The following is a 17274-nucleotide window of genomic DNA, read 5'->3' on the forward strand; positions in this document are numbered from 1 at the left end:
AAAAACAATGACACGTGTTTCGGTCCTCCAAGGACCTTTTTCAAATCAGGGCTAATAGTTTGTCTATAACACCATATATTCATAAAACGAATGAAAACATGACAAGATAATCACATTATAGACATGTGTATATATCGAAATTAAAATGGCAAGATAAGGTTAAATGTGCATCCAAAAGCAAAGTGTAAATACATGACACAAATATATGCATGGATACCAAAAATAAAAAGACAGACAAAAATGGGGTGGGGAAAAGGGGGCGGAGAAAGCAGGGGTGATAAGTGGAGAGAGGTAGATGCAAAATAAATATTAATTACGATATATTTCATATAAACACTATTATATTCATTCATATATGCTCATGTCAAAAGGTGTGTAAAAAGGTTTACCTTGGAATCATATGAATGCCCCTGTCACACAATGTGAAAAACAAGCTTCCATATATTGAATGGGTTAATCCCTGTAAATTGTAAAATAATATCATATTCAAACTGCTGTCATACATGATTAGAGAATCTTGAAATTTGAAAGTTTACACTTAGTACTTGGTTTCAGACTCAATTACATCATAGTGCCTGTTAAAATGTGCCAAAAAACACGTATTCCTAAGTTACATGGTCTAATAAGTGAAAATTGCGCGTTCGCGTGTGCGAAAATACACGTAAAAATTGGGTTTCCACGTCTACCAAGTTAAAGTGCACTTCCGCGTATGTGGAGTACACGTATTATTGGAATGAGCGGTCTGGTAAGTGATGCACTTACACGTGCGCGAAATTGCACGTATTGGCGAGTTTACCGAATCTAAATGAGCGAAAGCAACTGTTAAGTATTTACGCACGTACGCGTGCGAGAAATTATATATATTAAAGGGTTTCCAGGCTAGTGAGTGAAAGCGCACCTTCGCTGTGCGCAAAATTGCACGTATTGGCGAGAACAAGACTTTGGAGTCACCAACCATTGGTTTCATTACAAAATTTGGCAACGATCAAATATGTTAGAAACATTTTGGCCAAACACTGGCACCTTCTGAAATTGGATAATCACATTTCTAACTTTGTTGACGAAAAACCCAGAATTATTTTTAAGAGAGCACAGACACTTAAGAACAAACTAAGCCCTTCGAACCTACCAGATCTTACGGAGGAAACACCCAACTGGTTAAAATCCACCAATGGATTTAGGAAATGCGGGACCTGCACCTCTCTCCACTTATCACCCCTGCTTTCTCCGCCCCCTTTTCCCCACCCCATTGTTGTCTGTCTTTTTATTTTTGGTATCCATGCATATATTTGTGTCATGTATTTACACTTTGCTTTTGGATGCACATTTAACCTTATCTTGCTATTTTAATTTCGATATATACACATATCTATAATGTGATTATCTTGTCAGGTTTTCATTCGTTTTATGAATATATGGTGTTATAGACAAACTATTAGCCTGGATTTTAAAAAGGTCCTTGGAGGACCGAAACACGTGTCATCGTTTTTAAGGGCATTTCTTTTGAATAATAAACATTTTTCTGCAAAGATTTGGCGCAGTCTCTTTCCGGGTTACTTTTACCGCACAATATCAAAAAATATATCCTTCCAAAGATCTTCATGCTTCTGATGAATTATATAGATAAATTGTTAAATAAATGAAGGCCTGGTACCTCTGCGCCACCTCCGTATGTTCCTCTTCTTGCTGCTTTGCCTCTTCCTCCTGTTATTCCTACTCTACCTGCTGTTGTTCCCGTTGTTCCTGCTCCTCCTAATGTTCCCCTTCCTCCGGCTCCTCCACCTCTTCTTATCGCACCAGTTACAGTACCTCCATTGAATTTGCCTGCTCCCTCTCTTCCAAGTGGTCCTGAGCCGCTTGTAGTCGATCGAGGTGCAGGGTCAAAGGTTGTCACTCGCAATATTGTTCCACCAGAGAAGAAACGTGATTTGATCGCATGGGACAAGTATTTTATGGAGAAGGATGATCAAGCTAATGTTTTTGCCACACTTTGTAATATGAATCATTTTCCTGAGAAAAATGTTTAATTGAAGGTTTAGGGATTCATTTATGTGTAATGTGGGGAAAATTAAATAGTACAAATCTCCTGCAAGGGTTAAGGGATCTAAATACTTTAGTGTTTTCAAGAGACACTGTGGAGAAAGTAAATGAGCATGTTGAGAGGTTATTTGGGTATAGAAAGGAGTTAGAAAAGTTGCAGAATGAGGATGACCAGGAGGAAAGTATGTATGTACAGAAAGGGTTCCTTCCTTGTCGTAAATCGATATGAGGAAGCACGAATTTGTACGAAGGATGCACTTAGATGGATTTCGGATATGTCGATAACTCCAGTTGAAGTAAATGACACATATAGTCAGTATACGCCAGAAATGCAGAGGAAAGTGATACAGGTAATGATAGAGTACCTACAGGATGATTGTGTAAAAAGAAAGATTAGTTGTCCCACAGAGTTATTGAGTATTTACAAGAAAGCCTTTTCATTTGACACTTCTTCGACTGCTTTAGCACTCGATTTGGCTCTGCTGCTTAGTAAGCGTTCGGAGTCACCTACTTCTCAGTTGGCTATGAGAGAGGTTCCTCCGACATTTGTCCCAAAGGTTGAGATTGCGGCCGATGCTGCACGAAATATAGTTGCTGTGGACATTCCTGCACATTATGTATCGCAGTTCGTTCACGTCCCGTTCTCAAGACAGGAAGTGAATACTATTAGGCAATCTATTCCTGATATTAGGAAAACTGCAACAGGATTCTATAAAGAAATAGTCCGTCTTGCAATCCTCAGTGTTCACCTTAGGCAATATCGATTTGTTATTCCCTGTACTCCTGCCCGTAGATTTGTGGAAACAAGTTAGAACTGTAGACGACGTGCCAGGGTTGGGAGATACATGGGTGAATATAACTAGACTTGATGGAGAAAGGCCAGCTGGTGAAAGACCGCCTCAGGTGATATTGACTTTGCCTGATAGAATTATTGCAAAATTAAAAACCATAATTCCAGAGAAAAGAATTATTTGGGAAAAACGTACGGCCTGTGTCCAAGGAAAGTCTGAGGGTGTTACTGAGTTCTTTAATCGGTTCGAACAGGTATTCTCGGATTTCAGTGGACAAGACCTAGGCACAGAGTCTGGGAAAAGATTATTTGTGGACAAATTTGTGCGTGGACTGCTGACTGACATCCAGTCACAAATTATGTCTTCTGAGAGCGCTTGGCAGGCGAAATCGTAATCAGAAGTACTGCACATGGCTCAGTACTACGAGAACCGTGTCAATAATGAAAAAGATAGAGTTGAAAAACGAGAAGGTGATTTGAAAACTAAAGTGCTACTGCAGCAAATTGTTAGAGGCCCCAGAGGGGGTAGTTCTCAGATTAGAGGTCAGTATGTCCCGCAAGGGAATGTGCCCTTGGGTCCTGTGAACATTAACCAGTGCGCCTATTGTCGTCAAGAGGGTCATTGGCGTGCACAATGCCCCGTCCTTCGACAAAGGTCAAATAACACATTCAGGAATATGGGTAGACGATCCAGAGGTCGCCCCGGAATAGGGATCCCTGGTAGAGGTCAGTTTACACAGGATCCTCAGCAACCTTTCTCACGGGACAATCCGATTTCGAGTGTGGACACCAGGAACATATTTGATCATCCTTCCGCTGCATATTTATCTGAAGAGCTTCCTTTTGATGACATTCTGTTTCGTTAGGATTGCCCGAAGCAGGGTTTGGAACCTACACCTATTCCCGTCAATCAGAAAGGTTCCTACGTTGAAATGGTGGTGGGAAATAGGAAACATCAGTTTTTGATAGACACTGGAGCACAGAAGTGTTCCATTGATCATTCACAGGTTCCAAACATTCCACTGTCATGGCAAACCAATGTTTCTGTAGGGTTTTCTGGCACACCAGTTGTTTGCCCTGTTTCTTCGCCGGGACCTATTTCTTTGGGTCCCTTTACGGACCACTGTCCATTTCTATTGACTCCGAATTGTAGAGAGAACTTGCTGGGGTTGAATCTGTTAAAAGAATTAAATGCAGTGATGTATTGTTCTTCTGATGGAGTGCGCTTGACGATTTCACCACAGCAATTTTCTGTCTCGCAATTCTTGACTAGACCCTTGCCGCCAGAATTCATTAAAGTACCAGAGAGCTTATGGGCTGTTGACGACAATGATGTCGGTGTTTTACAGATTTAACCTGTTAAGATAGTTTTGAAACATGGAATTGAGCTGCCACGCATTCCCCAGCATAAGATTTCAGTTGAGGGTGAGCGAGCTTTGAAATGCATTGTTTCCGATTTTGTGCATTGCGGGTGATTGAAGAAATGTAAGGAAGTTTGTGTAATAGTCTGATTCTACCCGTGTACAAGAAAGGCGATAATGCAATTCCATTCCGTTTCATAATTGATCTACGTGCCATCAATAAAGTCGTTGCTCCACAATTTCCAATTGTGCCTGATGTAACGACAATCCTTACCATGATTCCAGCTACAGCTACTTACTTTAGTGTGGTGGATCTAAAGAATGCTTTCTTTAGTATTCCTATACACAAGGATAGTAGATACTTGTTCGCGTTCACCTTAGGTGGACACTCGTTCACATTTACTCGTGCACCTCAAGGGTACACAGAGAGTCCTAGCATCTATAGAAGGGCTTTGAAAGAACAACTTGATACCCTTGAATTGCCCTCTACTTGTACATTGATTCAGTATGTTGATGACTTGCTCTTAGCTGCTGACTCTGAGAGTGCCTGTAAGGAGGGTACTGTGTTATTACTTATCCATCTAGCTAAGCATGGTCACAAAGCTTCACTTATAAAATTTCAATATTGTTGCCAGGAGGTCGTCTATTTAGGCTATCTCCTGTCAAAGGAGGGAAGAAGATTGACACCTGAAAGAATAAAACACATTTTTGGGATGTCTGTCCCAAATACGCAGAAGGAAGTTAGAGCCTTGATAGGTATGGTTTCTTACTGTAGGTTGTGGATCCCAAATTTTTCACTAGTGTAGATTTTCTACTGAACCGAACCCAAACACAATTCCTCACTTCTGCACGGTTGACAAGATATGAATTGATCTTGTTTGCTCCTCACATTCAAATTAAAAGGTGTTGTGTTCTTAATCCGGCTGAACTCCTACCTTTCCCGCAAGATACTACTTGCGGCGATGAAGAGTCACATGACTGTCTGTATACTACCGAACAAGAAACAAAGGGTAGAATTGATTTGAAAGACACTCCTTTGGATAATCCGCAAGGAGAGCTATTCTGTGATGGCTCCTGCTTCAAACTTCCGGATGGTACATCCACAGCTGCTTATGCAATCACTACATTAAGCATGGTTGTGGAAACTAAGAGAATCACGCATAATTCTGCGCAGGCCGCAGAAATTATAGCATTGACCCGAGCTTGTGAACTTTCCGAAGGGCTTGCAGTAAATATATATACTGATAGTCAGTATGCCTTTGGGGTGGTTCACAACTTTGGGAGACTTTGGTCAGAGAGAGGGTTCCTAACTTCACATGGCACTAAAATCCAACATGGCTCCCTAATAGTACAACTACTCTCAGGGCTTGCTCTCCCTACTCAGTTAGCAGTTATGAAATGTGCAGCACATCGAAAGATTACAGATGACATAGGGAAAGGGAATGCTTTCGCTGATCAGATAGCTAGAAAAACTGCTGCCGGTCCCCTTACGGAGATGTACGTTTCAAGGGAGACTGTGAATGCTTATGCAATGGATGAGGGTGTTGGGTCTGTACGGGATATCCAAGCTGATGCCACGTTAGAAGAATCCAAAAGGTGGGCTGAAGGCTTTGGGAAACTTGATGATGACGGGTGTTGGGTGGATATAGCATAAGGGAAATGGCTACTCCCCGACGCGTATATAATGATGATGGTCATTATGGCCTATGGTCCTACACATGTATGTGCCCTGAAGATGGCAAAAATGTAAGAGAAAGTTTGGGCAAATGACAAAATTTCGAAAAATTTGCCCAGCGCTACATCCAGGATTGTATGATTTGCCTACAACACAATGTGGAAAAGGGGACGGTAACTCTTGGACCACCCTCTGTCCCCTTTGAAGTTATCCACTTTGACTTTATTGAAATGGAACGATGTGATAATAAGAATTATGTACTGGTGGTCATCTGTGCTTTTAGTAAATGGGTTGAGGCTTTCCCTGTTAAAGATGATACAGCCATGACTACTGCAAAAACCATGTTGAGGGAATACTTCCTGCGGTTTGGGCTACCAGAAGTTATCTGGTCAGACAATGGTCCACATTTTGTCGCTGCTGTAATTCTGCAGATATGTGCGGCATTACAAATAGACAAACGGTTCCATTCGGACAGACATGCTCAGAGCGCTGGACTAGTAGAAAGACACAACGGTATCATCAAGAACAAGCTCGCTAAGACGTGCGCCGGCACCAAACTAAAATGGCCGGAAGCCTTACCGATCATGTTATTATCTATGCGTACAACCCCTCAAACTAAGACTGCGCTCTCTCCATTTGAGGTGGTAATGGAGAGACCTGCCAATATTTGGAACCTTCCTAAATGCAATTCATTGAGAAATGTTGAAAATGTATTACTTTCATATTATTGCAGCCAGTTGACTAAAAACCTGTATTTGATTTATCACCAGGTACGAGAAGCTTTACCTGTGCGATACGAGGGCCCGGGCCACATTATACGGCCTGGGAGTTGGGTGCTCATCAAGTCATTTGAGCGCTCTTCCTGCATTGCGCCTCGCTGGTGTGGGCCGTTTCAGGTCCTGTTGGTCACCCAAACAGCGGTGCGGGTCTCTGGAAGAAAGAACTGGATCCACGCGTCCCACGTCAAGAAACTTCCTCACCCAGTGCCACACGTTACAGGAGAAACGGAAGCCCTCGCTAATGCTGCAACCAACGATCCCAAAGCAGTAAGTAGCACTGAGAGTGTGTCAGAGAATCTCTCTGAGCCCGTGAGGCTTGGGGAAGCCGCCATTTTGTCTCCAAACTCTCCAAAAGTTTTGCATCCGGAAACTGCTGTTTCAAATTCGGCATCTTCATTAGTCTCTGACACATTGCTTCCAACGGGAAGTGACAACATATTATTTCCGGATTAATCAGTACCAGGAAAAGTAAGGTAAATCTGCGTCCAATAAAATTGACTTACGGCACGGTTTTGCTGTGCATCTGATAGACTTACGGCACAGTTTTGCTCTGCATCTGATAGATTTACGGCACGGTTCGGCTGTGCATTGAAAGAAAAAAAGGATCATCGAGCGCTTGTTTTTGCCTAAAATTTGAGAAAGGGGATTCTGTTGGCTAGGGTCGTGAAAGGACTAAGAAGTCGAGTGGCCGGGAGGTTGCCAGCAACGAACATTGGGGTATCCGTCTGAAGACTACAATGCCTGCTACCGCTACCGCTCGTATGGGACTTGTAAATGAGGGGGTGTCCAACCGGGACAACGGACAAAATGCCTGGGACCCGAAAACGTATTGCTGTGTTTTTATAATGATATTTGGGTTCATAATAGTCGCTGTGTTAGGATTGTGGTACCTTGAGGAAATGCATCCTTTAGAATCCTTGTTGCCCACTGAAAGTATACCTGCTGTTCCTACTCCCTTTGTACATTTTCATACTCTGTCCCCTAGGGACTCTCAGCATAGACAAAGGTACCACAATAATACTCTACTACTTATCATGAATGCTACGCATGCCATTTTTAATAAGTCTAACTGTTGGGTCTGCTCACATCTACCGCAACAAGGGGATAGGTTGGTATATTCATCCTTTACCTTTGACAACTGCTTGCTATGCTTCTCTTAGAGCACTGTTCTTTGGCCGTTGGAATGATAGCATCTCAGGGAACTTTGATGGCACCAATGTGAATAGTTTTGAGAAACATGTTTTGACTCCCCTGGGATGCTCCCTTTTCGTAAACAGGAGTAAACCTAACGTTGCTTCTATTAGGCCTTCTGATAGACTGTCTCGTCCTTTTCAATCTCTGATTTCCTTTAAGATGGCTCCGATAGGCAATAAGGATGCCATGTCTCCTTCTTACACTGTTAATCATAGCCCCGATTCAGTTTCTTTTTGTATACAGAGGAATGGAACTCAGTCAATGGGAGATTTTCTAGGTTGTGCCAACATTGCAAATTTGACTGGGGAAAACAGACCTTTGTATGTAGGCGAACCTTTCTACATTGTCTGCGGTAATGTAGCATTCCCATGGTTGCCCAGGGATTGGCAGAGAACCTGTTATTTAGGTATCCTGTTATCTGGGGTGTTTATAGCTAGTACAAAAGAAGTTTCAAAGACTGGTCCACGACGGGACGAAAATGGTGACACCCCAGCATAAATCCTGTTGATGTTGTGCCATTTTGGGGGCAGATAGCAAATTCAGAAGATATCAGAAAACTAGCGAGAGTGCTGGGGAAACCATCAGCCGGACCACGGAAATACTCTATAATATGACATTAGAACAGAAGGCGATAAGACTAGTAGCACTTCAAAACCGGATGGCATTAGATGTCATTCTGGCTGAACATGGTGGTGTGTGTAAATTAGTGGGGGTCCGCTTGCTGTGTTTTTGCAGCAGATTCCTCCCCAACCATCTTCAAGGCAATACAGAATCTGCACGTCCTTAGTTCAGAAGTGCACGTTCCCGAGGGAAACTGGGATTTTAGCGCTTGGTTCTGGGACTTCTTCCGATCTTGGGGTTGGAAAGTCCTTTCGGTCTTGCTGATTATTTTAGGAATCCTGTTGTTTCTTTGTTGCTTTATTCAGTGTCTACCTGGTATATGTTCGATTCTAGGGGGATGTTGCGCACAAGCGATAGGTTCGATAGGACATAAAGTGTATGCCCCAGATAAACCTTCGAAAGAATACGTGTTGAAAGAAATTTTAGCGAATGACCTAATGGCAATAGATATTTCCGACAGTGATTCAGGGTGCATGGACGATGATGCATGGAGTTATTTGCAAGGAGATCCAAAGTAGTTTTAGCACTTGGCATAGGCCAAAAGGAGGGTTTGTCAAAAGATAAATTATATTGTGCCTCCTATCGCAATAAATATACGTATATTGGCCTATGCCAAGCTGCTCACAAGTCGCTTGCGAAGGAATCCGTGTTGCAAGGTCCTGACCTTAGAATCAATGTAAGCCGCCATTTTAGTTCAATTAGCCATTTTAGGTTCGCTTTGTAAAAGTCACCCTGTGAGTTAAAATGGTTGACGATGTCATTCCAAAAAAACAACATGGCCGTCTTTACCTCTGTCGTAGCTAATATGTAACTTGCCTGCAGGCCACTTGTTGAGGTCGTGAACTGAGACCTTGTCCTTCGTTGACCTGTGTGTAAAGGATTACTCGTGCAATGAAACTAATCCACGAGCATACGTTAAAACAATGTATTCAAATACTGAACGTAGTACACTTGTTTAACTACATTGTATCAATGTTTAAGAAGACCTACATGGAAAATCCCAGAATACACAGTTGCTGTATAGGCTTGTTGATATATGTATTAAAAGCAAACCAGTTATATGCGGATGTGCGAGGCATGAACCCTAGATCGGTGATGTATTAGTGGAATATTAACTCGAAGTGGGGCTGGACATCGTGCTTACAAAAAGTATAAAAAGCCAATGCATTCTAATGTACAGTGTCTCTCACTGAACACATTGAACCACGCTGGAGTTCGTTGTGTTGTACGGAGGGCCGATAGCTATCTGATTTTTGCTCTGTTTTTAGTAACTGGAATCAGTATATGAAAAAGTACTTTATATGTTCCTTTGTAACCGGTGTTCGGTGTATTTCCTTTTGAGGTACTCAGCCTCGATACTTTGATTTTGTTTTCACAGCAGTAGTAATAGTGTGCAGCCCTGGTTGGCATGGAGCCTCATTACTTTAGAGTGTACCTCCTGAAGGAATGGCAGGGGGGCTCAGTTTGGCAGTGATAGTGTAGTGATAGGGATAGTGAAGTGAGGACCACTGGTGACAGTGTGCAGCCCTGGTTGGCATGGAGCCTTGTTACTTTAAGGTGTGCCTCCTGGGGGAATGGCAGGGAGCTCAGTTTGGCAGGGATAGTGATAGTGAAGTGATGACCACTGGTGACTGTGTGAAGCCCTGGTTGGCATGGAGCCTTGTTACTTTAAGGTGTGCCTCCTGGGGTAATGGCAGGGGGGCTCAGATTGGCAGTGATAGTGTACTGATAGTGATACTGTAGTGATCAGCAATAGTGACAGTGTGCAGCACTGGCTGGCATGGAGCCTCATTACTTTAAAGGATCCCCCCTTGGGATATGGCGGGCTGCTCAGTTTAGCATTGCAATAGTGCTTTTCCATAATAATGAAGTCACATGCACTACCTTTTCAGGCGCTCATTTTGATTCTCATTTGTATACGGAGGAGGGTCCCAAGGATCCTTTGGGGCGCCTCAAATGTGCAATTAAATCATGCATACCATGTGGCCTTGTCCCCTTCAGAAGGGTAGCTGGGTATTGTCCATCTTCAACACTGACAGTATTGGTGGGGGGTCACCTCTGAAAGCAACATTGGACATGTGCAGCGCTTCCTCCGAGCTCCCTGGGTTTGTTTTGTTTGTTTTATTCACTTATAATGCGCACCAAACCCGAAGGTAGCCGGGCGCAGCAGTACAGAATATGCAAAGCTTAGGTACAGGTTACGGAATAAATGCAGAGAAAAATATATAGTCAATTACAGGTTACAAGTAGGGAACATATATACAGATTACAAGAGGACAGCATATACAGGAACTAGTAGGGCATTGCGTCACTGTCCAGAGGGGAAGAAAAAAAAAGAATGTACACATAGGCAATAAATCGGAGGTCTAACACATATCTACTCTAGGAGGTCTCATGAGTTAAATAAGAGCTGGTGGGCTAGTCATTAGCAGATTTCAGCAGGTTGATGTAATTGGATCTGAATTTCAGAAAGGGCTGCTCCTCCCGTAAAGGGTGGGGCAATGAGTTCCATAATTGGCTGCTCGTACCTGGAACCTACCTCCCCCAGCCTTAGTTAGCCTGAATCTTGGTATGATGAGGCTGTTGGCATTAGAGGTTCTTGCTGGTCGGGTGGAGCTTCTCTTTAGGAATTTGTCTGTGAGATGGCTCGGTGCGGCATTGTTCAGAGCTTTATGAACAAGGGATGCCACTTTTAAATGGATTTTGTTTTGGGTGGACAGCCCGTTATGGCACCTGATCCTGGATATATGCGATCTTTTGGAGACACCAAGCGCTGCTCGTAAGGCGTTATTTTGCAGGATCTGAATTCTTTGGTTGATGGATTTATTAGCACCAATGTAGAAGGCGTTACAATAGTCGAGCCTAGATAGAATCAAGGCTCTAGCTAGAATAATGCAGTTGTTATCTGAGCGAAAGTGTTTGCCTGCTCTGATGAGCTTACAAGTGTAAGCTGTGGCAGATGCCATAGATTTCACCTGTTTGTCGAAGGAGAGGGTGGAGTCCAGATAAAAGCCAAGTGATGCCTTGATAATATTGCCATCAATCTCAAATGAGGTGTAGTCTTGGTTCAGTTTTTTTAGGTTAGAGTGAATTCCTAGGATGATGAGCTCTGTTTTATCATCATTCAGGCATAGACCGTGGGTTGCAATCCATGCCTGGATGATGATATACACCCTATTTACTGTGGGATGTTTTCCCCCACTAGTCCAGGTCCTGCAACATTCCTGTGCGCTGCTTGCCTTAGGAACATCAGAATGGCCACTGGAAAGCATTATGCACGCTAAAATCACCCAGAAGTGTGCAGGAAAAATCTGGAAAATAGGCCGCCAATTCACTTTTGCCCATGTCAGTGGCAACACAGAAGACTAATGCCAAAACCCATCATTTGGCTGCCCACACAGCAAAATGATTTCAAACGAAACACAAAGCTATGTGGAAATCCGTTTTTCTTGGTTGTCAAATTTGCAAAAATCACAGTTCACAAACCACCCAAAAGATCCAACCTCCTTGTTGGGTGTTAAACATCATTCTACTACAAGAATCAACATAAATATAATGTCAGCAGAAGTATATTTTATCAAAACAAAATCCAACTTTAAAGATACTTGCTGGAAAGAAATATGTCAAAAATGGGTGCAATACCGTTACTCGGCTCTGTCAGAAGCTGGCGATCTCTTAACCTGTCATTTCAAAGATTGTACCTTAAAATCAAAATATGCCAAAGAAGAGACTTCCTATCAAAAGCAAGATGGGTTGTTACAATTCAATCTCTATAGTTTAGGAAGGCTGAAATTAAGAGATTGGTGGATATTTGTAAAAATGTAATTTGAAACCCAAGCTTCACAGTTTTATCCTAAAATACAAAGGCCCTCATTACGACCCTGGCGGAAAGCGACTGACCGGACCGCCACAGCGTAAATAGCGTTTCCGCCATTGCACGAAGGAGCAAAGTGCGGCCCATTCCGACCCATCGGGCACGAGCACCACGGCATGGCGGAAGTGCAAAGTCCGCGATGGCGGAAATGACCCCAAAAACGGCCCACACCGCCGCCGTACGGCGCCCCAGGTGCAATACCGCCACCCCTCTTAGCGGTCACCGCAGTGTGCGCCTACCGGAAAGTACGGTGGCCGGAAATATACGGAAACGGAAGTTAAAACATGGGCCCGGAACGGGAAACATCCCGGCGTACACCTATAAATACACTAAAACCACACAACCACTAAAATCACTACCCTGAAACACACCCCAACCCGTCAACCACCCTAGCGAAACCAAGAAAAATGGGAAAAGTAGCGAAGAAAGCGTGCGACCGCAAGCGGCAGGTCCACTTCTCCTGTGAGGAACTCACCGTGCTAACAGAGACCCTCCAGGAGAATGCTGCCGTCGTCTTCTCCACGCAAATGACGAGGACGGCACTTGCAAACAAGAAGGCCATATGGGCTCTGGTGGCACAGCGGGTAAGTGCGGTGGGGACCGCACCCCGCACCCCACAGCAATGCCGCAAGCGATGGGACGACCTGCGGATACGCGTCCGCAGCATACTCTCTGCCAACCGCAACATTGCCACAGCCACCGGGGGAGGTCCTGAATCACCCATCAAGTTGACCCCCTGGGAAGAAATCTGTGCCTCCACCATCGGAATGGAGAGCATAGAGGGAGTCGGAGGGATGGAGAAAGGAGTGCAGACATCCGAAGATTCAGGTAGGTGGGCCAGATAAAACAATGCCAAATCCACACAGTCCATCCATGTGAAGTACCATGCGTCCACATAGTGCAACAGAAACACATGTCCAGGAGAACGTCCACACACATCGGCCTGATAGCGCACGTTAAAACCCACAATAAATACATAAATAAATAAAAACCCCTAAAACACGCACTACATGTGCAGCAGGCACACCCTAACTGCAGGCTGCCAAACAACTGCACCCTCACTCCACACACAAATCAAAGCACCTCCAAGGCCCCGACCCAAATCACCCTCAGGTACCACCCCAATGCATGTGATACAATGCCATTCCAATTCCCACAGACCCATCAATAACCCTCGCCCTCCTTTACTCCACCACAGGGTCCGATCCAAACGACGAGCCACAGGACACCCCTACCAGCACACCTGCAAAGAGGGCCAAGACCAACGGCCAGAGACCCTCCACCTCAGCTGCACGCATCAAGACACGGCAGCAGCACAAATCAGGTGCCAGCACAGAGGAGGGAACATCAACAGGCACCCCAGCAGCCAGCATGCCCACAACACCACCACCACAGGTCCCCCCAATGGATGCCACAGAAGGCACTGCCTCAGGTGGCAGCAGCACCATATGCGACACCCCATTGATGGCAGCATGCTCCGACACAGAAAACGGGGATGCCGAAGTCAGATCCATCCATGACCTGTCCCAATCCCCCTGTCTGTCCCATCCCGTACAACATGAGGATACCACGCAGGGGCACCCACAAGACGACGACTGGCCATCCCCCCCAAGCCCTGTGGCAAGGCAACATGAGGTCAACAGCCCCTCTGCGACACCCCCGCAAATGGCCATGGCCCAGCAGAGGCAACAGTCCCTCGACCAGTTGATCGAACAACAGCAGCAACTGGCCACACTCCTCAAGGACCATGCCGATGAATGTGGGGGCACCAAGGCAGACATAGAAACATCAACTGAGACACTTAGGGCAGAAATGGAGAGAGGCACAGAGACGCTAAGGTCACAAATTGAGAGAAGCACCGAGAGCCTGAGGGGGGAACTGCATGCGACGTCCAAAGACGTATGTGCCGAACTTGCCGCAGTGCGCCGTGTGCTCACTGAGCTCTCGCAAACCCTTAGGGACATGCATGGACGTGAGCAGGCAGACACATCATCCGTTGCAAGTTCCGTCCAGGGCAGCCCCCAACGTAGATCTGGAAGGAACCTGCGCTCCACAGGCAGGGGTGCCCCTGATACCCGCAGAGGGGGCTTGCAATAGCGACAGCCCACTGACAATGAGCATCTTTGTACACTGGTGTTCGGGGGGGAGGTAGGAGGGTGGAGGGGGTGTGTTGGGCTCACTTGGGTGGCGGGTCGATAGGGTGTTCAACATAATATCACATATGCCATAAACAGTGCACGATCAACCAATGAGATGTGTGGACATTGATCTTTGTGTACTAGGCCATCATAGGCGTACAGTCCATATTGTGCATGTTCCAGACACACACAGTGCCACGTGTCCCGTGTCCATGTATCAGCCACCAGGCATGAGTGCTAGAAGCATACATCAATGAGATGCTGACGAATGTCACGGGCCTCCGGTGCCTCGCAGACTCCATGAGGTGCTGCCACATCCCCACCCTCATCATGACCATCATCAGGTGCTTGCAGTTCTGCGTCAGGGGGCATGGGCACATTTCTACGTACGCACATGTTGTGGAGCATGACACATGCCATCACCATCTTTGCAACCTTCTCATGGCGGTACAGGAGTGCCCCGCCAGACCTGCTGAGGCAGCGGAAACGGCCCTTCAGTAGGCCGAATGCCTGCTCAATGACTACACGGGTACGTGAGTGGGCATGGTTGTAGTCCTCCTCATGCTGGTCCCGTGGGTTCCGGACTGGTGTGAGGAGCCATCTCTTCAGTGGATATCCAGCATCACCTGTATGTGGACGAGAAACGTAGGATGTGGAATGCCATTGATACGTACGCACCCCCCCCCCTTCCTGCCAGTACATTGCCAAATCACATACCCCACATCATCATGCATGTAATGAGACTCACCGAGTAGCCAGGATCTGTTCCCTGCGTGTCGCTCCATGTAGCGTGGTATTGTAGAGTTCCTCAAGACCATGGAATCATGGGTTGATCCAGGGAATCGGGCACAACAATGCGTAAAGATCCTGTTGGAGTCACACACCATTTGTACATTCAGGGAATGAAATTGTTTTCGGTTGCAGTACTGGGCCTCCATGGCATGTGGGACGACCAATTCAACATGGGTGCAGTCGATGGCACCAATGCAACCCGGTATGCCGGCAAGTGCATGGAATCCCACTTTTGTGTTGGTTATTTCCTGCTCCGAGCGTGGTAGAGAGATGTAGTCGTCTGCGTGCTGCAGGAGGGCATCGAGCACTTGGAATAGTGTCCGTGAGAACAGTGGCTGAGAAATGCCATGCAACTGTCCGACTGTGTGCTGGTAGGTGCCTGTGGCCAGGAAGTGGAGTACAGACACCACCTTCAGTAGGGGTGGGATGGCGGTTGGGCAATCTATCATGCTGACTAGGTCAGCCTGTGTCATGTCCACAATGGCGGCTATGGTGTCCCGGTCCAGACGGTAGAGGGTGTGGATCTGCTCATCAGTGAGGTTGAACGGATGTGCTCGGAGGCGTGGGATTGCGGGCTGCCTGCGTGGTGGTAGTGGCTGTGCTGCTGGGCCTTGCTGGCCCTGCCTTGGCCTCCTCCTCCTCCTGCGTCTCCTCCGTGCGGCTGGTTGTAGTTGTTGTTCGTCTTCTTCTTGGAGTCGGAGCACTTGCAGTGCTATCAGGTCCCCCAGGGCCAACATCGCGAGTCCTGCCGGTAGCATTTCGCTGTGGTTGTGGGAGGAGACTGGGTGTGCAATTTATGTGTTTCCAGGCTGTATGGCCTCCACCTGTGGTGATTGATTCCACCTGTGCAAACTGCTCTCCCCTTTGGCCGAGCACGTCCCGCGCACAACGCTGCAAATCGGGTAATGGTATCTTGCTATTGCAATCATGTATTTGTACCCGATGGGCGTGTAAGATTGGTTGATATGTTCATTCTGCTGTGGTCCCATTGTTTCCCATACTATCTGTGCAGTCGCGAACGGACTTGTGAAGGGTCAGTGGAACGTAGTACTCGAGTAACGGTGGGCCCTCATGCATCACTGTACCGAGTTGCAACGACGGGCGTGGCTTCCCATTTGTGGGTGAAGGCAGTTGCCATTTTCACACACAGCCGCACTCGATGGAATAATTAGTGATCTCAAACGGCCACAGATGCCTTCTCGACGTGATGTTGCAAATGAGGAATTCGAAGGGCGGCGCTTTCGGTTTCCAGCTAGCGGCGAGGAGATGCCCACAGGTCGGACTGCAAATATAACGTTCTATTGTTCTATGTCCTTGAGACAAGGCCCATGGCGAGGGAGCAATGATTGATATGAATAGTTTGGGATGCGCAATGGCTACGTGGGCGATGAGGCCGGCCATTCCCAAATACATGTTACTTCACATCACTGGAATTACGGGCTGGGGCACTGTGGATTTAGCAGGCTGCATTACGCACAGACTCAATGGATGTTTCTAATGTCATGTGAGTAATTATTCAGGCGTTTTGATCCCGGGATGAGGGAATGATGAATGGATGCATGGGCAGGTGATTTGATACAGAGTTTGCCATGTACAGGGCTTCTTGGGATCTATCCGCCTCCCCTACGCTATGTGATGCAGGGCTGCCATAGTGGGACCATCGTCTATCTGGCCTTGTTGAGCCCTCCCTGTCTCGACGCGCCCTCAGACACTTGTGTCCATGCACGTTAACATTCCCATCTGATGGATTCTGTTTTGGCAGACGCATGCACAGGTAGACTCGTTCGTGATGGTGTTTACACCTAGGTATAGATGGTTATGAGTCGCAAGTGGCTTTGGGGTGGTGATGATCCTTTTGAGTGGGCTAGCATGCATATGGCTGTGGATTTCGTGTGATCATTGAAGTGAGTTGTTCGAATGTAGTTCTGATGGCCATTCTGTTCTTTTTCTTTTCTTTTGGTTGACAGGTATCTCCTCCCCTTTTGCCACTGCCATCTGTATGCCACTCCT

General features: G+C 46.0%; 1 protein-coding gene across 1 annotated transcript in view; it reads left to right on the plus strand.

Moving 5' to 3' along the window:
* LOC138527483 (meckelin-like) overlaps positions 1–17274 on the plus strand; it is a 642839-nt gene that overhangs the window by 96745 nt on the left and 528820 nt on the right. The gene's annotated exons all lie outside the window — the stretch shown is intronic.

This window comes from Ambystoma mexicanum, chromosome 1q (assembly GCF_040938575.1).
Source record: "Ambystoma mexicanum isolate Mex_15411 chromosome 1q, UKY_AmexF1_1, whole genome shotgun sequence".
In the NCBI taxonomy this organism is placed as follows: Eukaryota; Metazoa; Chordata; class Amphibia; order Caudata; family Ambystomatidae; genus Ambystoma; species Ambystoma mexicanum.